Source organism: Prinia subflava, chromosome 1 (assembly GCF_021018805.1).
Source record: "Prinia subflava isolate CZ2003 ecotype Zambia chromosome 1, Cam_Psub_1.2, whole genome shotgun sequence".
Classification (NCBI taxonomy): Eukaryota; Metazoa; Chordata; class Aves; order Passeriformes; family Cisticolidae; genus Prinia; species Prinia subflava.
The window spans coordinates 28,518,892-28,526,246 of record NC_086247.1 but is presented as its reverse complement, the minus strand read 5'-3'; the positions used below and the strand labels follow the sequence as shown (position 1 = coordinate 28,526,246).

Genomic DNA, 7,355 nt, shown 5'->3' with positions numbered 1-7,355 from the left:
TGCATTTCGGGGCCTGTAGTTCTGCGGTGTGGCGGTATACTGCCGCGGGGTGGGGCTGCCCCCTGAGGGTGGCTGCGGCTCCGCGCACCGTAGGAAAGTGCGGAAGGGCTCGGGGTGTTCGCATTCCCGGTTCCTGGGAAGAGGAAAGCCCCCGGCCTCTGCCAAGTGCGTGCTTAACGTGATTTGCCCGATCCCTGACATAAAGCCGCGCTGTACCGCGAGCTGCCTGCGCAGGGCAGCGCAACGGGAGTGGATGTGGAGCGCCGTGTGAAATTCCACGGATCAAAGAGATCTGGGAATTTCCTGGGTGGAAAGCGCCGTTCTTAAATAGTAGTGGGAATAAATCAGTGTCTCGCTCTCTCATAGTGATTTAGGGTATGTAAGCAGCAGTGCGGTACTCTGGAGAAGATGAAAGCAGCACAATTTTTGTTAAAAAGTACACTTTCTTCACGCGTTTTACATTCTTTATACATAATTTAAAACCGCAATACCTGCTCTCCGAGATCTCTCCTGTGCTCACGGCTCTGGAAAATACTGCACCTCTTGTTTGTGCTGCACAGCTCCTCTGCTTATTATAAACGCAACGCATTTTGCGGAGCGCAGACACAAATAGAGTAGCAAAACCACGCTGTAGGTGATCGGGCTGTGGCTGTGACAGGCCTGTGGCATTGCCCATGGCAGTAAATGCTGCCCTGAGACCTAATGCTACCACTGGAGTGTAATCCTGTCGTTGGGATTATATTCTTAGCATGTTAGGGTTTTTTTTTTTTTTGTTTTTGTTTTTGTTTTTTTTTTTTTGTGTACTCTGTCATATTGTTTCAGCAGCGCATTGGACTGTCTGGAATTAATTTTGAACTTAGTGGTTTTTCTGGATGCTAGTCTTTCAAGAAATAGTTTTGGATTTGGCAGGGTAGCTTGCATTAATCATGAGTGGAATTAATACATTCAAAAAGTACTTGTGAATGACTAGTTCAGAAACCATGCAATGGGAACTTTTTTGGATCCAATTCTATTTTAAATATGCTGGGAAGAGACAATGCACTAGGTTTTAAAATGCCATGTTAAATCTGAGGAAACTGATTAAATTACATTTTGAAAATTGCACTGCCAAACCAGATATGCTGAGTATAAAATTATTATGAACTTTAAACTTTGTCTTACTTAGGATGAAAATATCCTTTAACATACAGCACCAGAAAAAAAAAGTTAGAAACAAGAGAATTCTCATTTCCAGTTGTTCAGAACAGTTTTTTCTTAATAGTAGTTGATCATGTTTGATCATTACAATAATTTATTGCATATTCTATGTTTGAAGCTATTTAACTGTATATAGTTACTTATGAAGTTTCCTACCTATATGAAGTTCCCTAAAAAAAAAAAAAAAGTTTTTTTTTCACATCTAGAATCATTTGATAGTTAAAAGTGCACGTTTTTCCGTTTGCTAGTCTCCTTAACATTTTATGACATGATTTTCTTGCAGAGGCTAGCATAAAACTTTTACCAGCCCCCAGGTGATAGTGAGGTCAGTTTTCATCATGGCACTGTCCATTGAACAGGAGTCCTGTCCCCTGCCCTTTGAAAAGAACAAGATCTATATTGTCACAGTGAGCAGGTGTAGGAACAAGGCGTGAGGCTGAATTTCTTCTGTTGGAAAAAACTCCCACTGACTTCCTGAATTTGGACATTCCACGGAAGTAAGTCAGTGGGATTTTTGGCTGCTGAGGAATGTGGGCTCATTGCCTTCATGTCTAAGGTTCTATCTGCCTGCAAAATCATCAGGAATGTCTGTTGGTTCACTGGCAGGAGAGAAGCTAGGCAGGGTTAAGATGAGTTAAAATTGTGTCTGTGCTCTTCCTGGTTTTCTCTTTGTAGTAGTTCTTTCCTGTGTACTCCAGTTGTGGCATTCCGGCATTGAGAAAGAAGGGCTTTGCTCCGGCTGCTTGTGCAAGCAGAAAGGGCTGCGAGTCGCATCGCAGGCGAGATGAGCCACCCTGTGGCAATACCCTGCAATTCGCCTTTGTCGAGGCGAAAGGACCACAAAACTAGCTGCTGAATGTGTAAAACAGTGGAAGGTATTTGCCGGCTTTTTTTTGCCTTTTTTTTTTTTTTGTAAATATTGGTACCAGCTGTCATGTGTGTTCTGCCTCCATTTGCTAGTTATTTAGTTTTCCAGTGGATTGATGTATATATATTATAGGCCTGATCAAAATCTGTGCAGCCATTGTAATTCTGTGTGCTAAACCCATGATTTTTGCTAATGCTGGCTCACTAGCTTAATTTAACGTTCTTTAGGGGCTAGGGCTTGCAGAATCAGGAAATCCTATTAATGTTAGAGAACTTTATGCAACCTCTGTGAACTTCCCAGCACTTTCTCTGCTGGGAAGAAGAATGAAGGAACTGCTAATAGTGTAACACTATTGGTTCAGCAATGCCACCTTCTGTTGTAAAAGAATAAAGCCCTTGAAAATAATCCCATAGATGAGAACACTGGGTTAATCTTATTGAATTAAATGCAGCTTCTTTTGTTCTAATTGACTAATAATGTGATATGTTTTCAAAATCCCACCTGCCCCCATGATCCTGTGAAACACTTAGGGTAGACTTGCAATCAGGTTATGGGATTTAGGTACTCAGATCTAATTGCATTTCAATTGGATGTGGACACTTTAATTCCATTGTAGTTTAGAATGCATGCATTCAATCCCGTTATATTCCAATGGGATTTGGACCTTTCTCTCTCAGGATACTATGAAATCAGTGACTTGGAGGATATATGTTTTATGACCAAACAGCCAATTTTCTTTCTCTGTAGAGCCTTCAGTGTTAGAAGTGATGGAGCTTCTTCCAAAGGCTATTCTTTAATTCCTTTCAAATTCGAAAAACTGCACAACTTTAGAAATGTACAGCTGGATGTTTTGAAAGTAGACTTAAGCACTGAAACTGGGAATTTTGTACTGGCAGGAATTTTATGTGGGTATCCAGATCCTAAGTTATGATCCTTGTAATACTTTCAGCAGTTGCCCTGTCATACTAGTGTCTCAGAGGGGGTGTATCAGTGTGCGTGGATGTTGTATTTTAATATTTCCTGTGCATCTGTGATGTCAGCACATCTTGAGAAGGATCTTGGTTTTTGAAAAGCTAAAAAAGCGTGACCTTTTTCATATATCCTTTGAGAGCTCCTGTCCTTGGGAGGCTGTAATACCCCATTTCAGATATCCAGAAAGGACGTGAGGAGAGGCAAAAGATGGAATTTAGATTCCATTGTGGGCTGGTTCCTTCCCAGTTTGGTCTGACTCTCTGTGATTCACTGGTCTGTGGCTGACTGTGTTCAAGTTTCCTTTGAAATCATTGCCTGTGCAGTGTAGGCTCCTAGAAGCTTGCAGTCGTTGTTTAGAGTTTAAAGTAGCATGCTGAAGACTAGGCTTTCCCAAAGTCCATTTTTTGTTAGCTGTAGATCTTTGTGGTTTCTAGCACAGTTTTGAATTTCAGACTTGACCCCTGACCATGGCTTCAGATGTGGGAGGCTGATTACCTCTGTGGCACCTACCTGATTGCTCCCAGCCTGGTAGGACCTGTATAGTATTTTCCGATGCTTGTCATTAACTGTACTCATAATATCCTATTACACCTAAATTGGCTCCAATGTGCTATAATGATAGTGGTCCATTTATGGAATAAAGGTAGACTTGATAGGGTTTTTGTGGAATAACAGGTTCACATGTGGGGTTCAGCTGTTGTTATTCTGGGCAATTCACCTGAATTCACGATAAATGGGACTTAACAGTTTTCTGTTCAGGTATGCCTGTTGTGGTTCTCTCTTAGATGGGGGTCCTCAGGTAAGACAGCAAAAGCCTCTAAGGAGTTAAAAAAATTCTGGCTGTCAGAGGCTAAGTCTACTCTGAATTATAAGGAATATTTCTCTCAGGGATTGCATCCGGGTACAGAAACTCACAGATGTAATGACCAGAATTTTCAGACGAATGAACCATAAATGTGAACTTTAAAATAATTTGAATTATAACATTTGCTTCTGTCCAGTGGCAGTTATTGACATGCCTAGAAAACTCTGTCCTTCGTTCTTACTTCCTTCTTACCCCCTTCTTACCCTTACCATTAGCTTTTTTGGCCCCTGTCCTGGTTGGGTATATCTTGCTTCAGCTTTAAAATATGCGACTAATTATGATCACCAACTGCTAATAATGATGTGCCATTAATGAATAGGATCATAGAACCATCAATGTTAGAAGAGACTTCCAGATCATCCAGTCCTACCATCCACCTAACAATAAACTGGATCACCCAGCACCAGATCCAGATACTTGGTGAACACCTCCAGGGATAGTGACTCCTCCTCCTCCCTGGGCAACCTACTCCAGTGCCTGACTACCTTAACAATGAAAGAATTTTTTCTAGAATCTAATCTGAATCTCCCATCTCAGCTTAAGGCTGTTCCCTCTGTTTCTGTCACTGCAGGCATGGTGGGGAACACAGGCCCGTGCCTCTCCACAACTTCCTTTCAGGGCGTTGTAGAGAGCAATGAGGTGCCCCTTGAGCCTTCTTGAGACGGAACAAACGCAGCTCCCTCAGCTGCTTCTCATGAGGCTCGTTTTCTAGAACCTTCATGAGCCTTGCTGCCCTTTGCTGGATACACTCCAGCGCCTCAATGTCTTTTTTGAAATGAAGGGCCCAGAACTGGACACAGCACTTGAGGTGCAGTCTTACCAATGCCAAGTTCAAGCAGACACTCATCTGCAAATGAAAAACTGGGAAAGCTGGAATTGTTCAGCCTGGAGAGAAGCAGGTTCAAGGATGCCTTGCCCATGTGCAGAAATACCTGATGGGAGTGTGCAAACAAGTTAGAGCCAGGCTTTTCTCAGTGGCTCCCAGTGACAGGAAAGAGTTAGAGGGCACAAACGGTAATAGAGAAAATTCCATCTGAACATAAGAAAGCACATTTTTATTGTGAGGGTGATCAAACACTGGAACAGATTGTCCAGAGAAGTAGATGCCTGATGATATTTAAAACCTGACTGGACACAGCCCTGAGCTACTTGCTCTAGCTGACCCTTCTTTTAAGCAGGGGCTGGACTAGATGATTTTGAGAGGTTCCTTGCATCAGCAACCCTTCTGTGATTTTGAGCTTAGAGACCCTCCATCCTGCTGTTGCTGAAGAACAAAAAGGTACCACCACTGTTTCTATTTCTGTTTTCTTAAAAGCACCTCCTCTTCAAAGAGTATGGGAGAACAAATTGTTCTCATTTGCTGTTGTGTGATGAAATAAAATTCAACTTGTGGCAAGTTGACAGGTAATCTTTGAATGTACTTTCTGATACTTTTTTTTTCTGAATAAGGTACTTTTTTTCTTGCCTTCTTTTTTCTTCCCTATAATCATTGTGAAAAGAACATTGTAAGGAAAACCCAGGGAGCAGAGAATAAGGAATTATTGTTAATTTAGTAGACCACATGTTTTCTTTTCAATCTAAATAAAAGTATTATGGCAGGGATTACAGACATTTTGATTGAATAGTCATATTAATATACAATAATGGGTTCATTACATGGCGGTGAAGCTTCAAGTTTAAAAATAGTAGGTTTGCTCTTAGCTAAAAGTAGTGATTTTAAATGGTCTTGGTTTTACATCATTGACCCATTTGCTTGTTTTCGCTGCAGGGAGGAGGTGGTTCTTTTCCAGTAATACCCTTTTGGATGCAATGGTACCCTGGGTTTTAATGTGATGTGACAAAGCTTCTGGTCCTTTGGTACAGCTTTTCTTGAAGGTTTTGTTTTTCCTTCCTAATGCTCTATAGCTTACTGTTTTGTATGGTACAGTGTATTTTAGTATTGATTTGTGAGAGTCTGAAAAGTATTTATTTTTCTGTGGGGTAAGGAGAAGAAACTTGGTCTTGTTAATACATGAGCGGACACAAACGTGGGACAGGCTGTTGTTTCCAGTATTTCTCTGTGGCTTTGCACAAATCACTTAAATTTCACTTTATTGTCGATTTCCAGGTTTTGCTATAGTTCATTCAGCAAGCTAACAAAGCTGCAGTGATTATAAACGTCTAAATCTGAAAGGCATCACTACTATTCTGCAACTCTGTGTTCTGAATTTAAAGTGATGCTTGTCTTTCCTGCACGGCACAGCTCTGTTACAATGCGTTCCTTTTGCCCAAAATCACTAATATAGTCCTACAAAGGATAGCGTTTATTAACTGTATCCTGTGCACAAAGGATATAAGTCTCATTGTTTTTTAACAATAACACAGAAACCTTTCCATTTATTTCCAAAGTTCAAGTAGCTGCACTGGTGTGAAACGGCTTTGTCTAGGAGAAACATGTGTCGCATTGATATGGAAATGAGCACACCCTGTGCTTCAGTAAGTGCCAGGGTGGCAATGTTCAGTACTGCCACACTTAAGTAAGCTTCTGCATTGTGCTCAAATTCTGTTCAGCCAGCCAAAATTCTAGCTTTTCCTTCCTTGTTAGAGGTAGAGTTTGAAATAATACTGCTATACCTGACATCCACACATGTAAAGTTGGATAGAGTCATACTCTTATCTTTTTCTTGTGAAGTAGCAATATGGAGTTAGTTTTAGATTAATATTATACAATAATGTACTTAATTTATGGTAAAAAACCTGCGGATAATTTGGACTTCTGGCTTTAAAGAAGAACAGAATCTCATATTCAGAAGGACTTTGTTTTCTATTGTTTTCTGTTTGTTTAGCCTTTTCGTCTCTTTCTATTTCTACTTTTCTTTGTGAATTGCAATTAAAGGATATTTTGCACACTGACATGTTAATTAAGCATTAACATTTGCAGGCTATTCTAGGGCTGGAGGCTACTGTTTAGTGGTTATTGTTCTTTCTATCTTGCAGAGCCCAGGAATGCTAAACATTTACAGAGATGTAGAAAAACATAGTAATTTTCTGGATGGATTTGTAACTTTATATTAAACAGGAAGAAACCAGTGATGATAAACATTTTAGATAAGTGGATTTGAGAGAGCAAGGGTTATCACAAGAAGATCAATTACTTACTCACCTGAGGCCTTGACTTAGAATTTATTATCAGACAGTATTTATTTATGATGGATTATTACATGGAGCAGACTTTTCTTAGGAGAGGCGAGGTCTAGAGGGAATGTCTTAGCAGAGCTCAGCTGTGTCAAGTCTCACTGAGGAAGCATGGTAGGAAGCCTAAGTCACAGAAACTGTGAGACAAGGCTGCCTCACAGTGTTTTCTGCAGTACTTGTCTCGCTGTGGTCTGCATGTGGTGCCAGGGTCTGGAATGCCAATACCTTCCTTCTGAACTGCCCACTTGCCTAACTTTCCAGTGAATGTAAGCATATGGG

General features: G+C 40.8%; 1 long non-coding RNA gene across 3 annotated transcripts in view; it reads left to right on the top strand.

Moving 5' to 3' along the window:
* Nucleotides 1-7,355, top strand: part of LOC134547756 (uncharacterized) — a 239,867-nt gene that overhangs the window by 560 nt on the left and 231,952 nt on the right. The gene's annotated exons all lie outside the window — the stretch shown is intronic.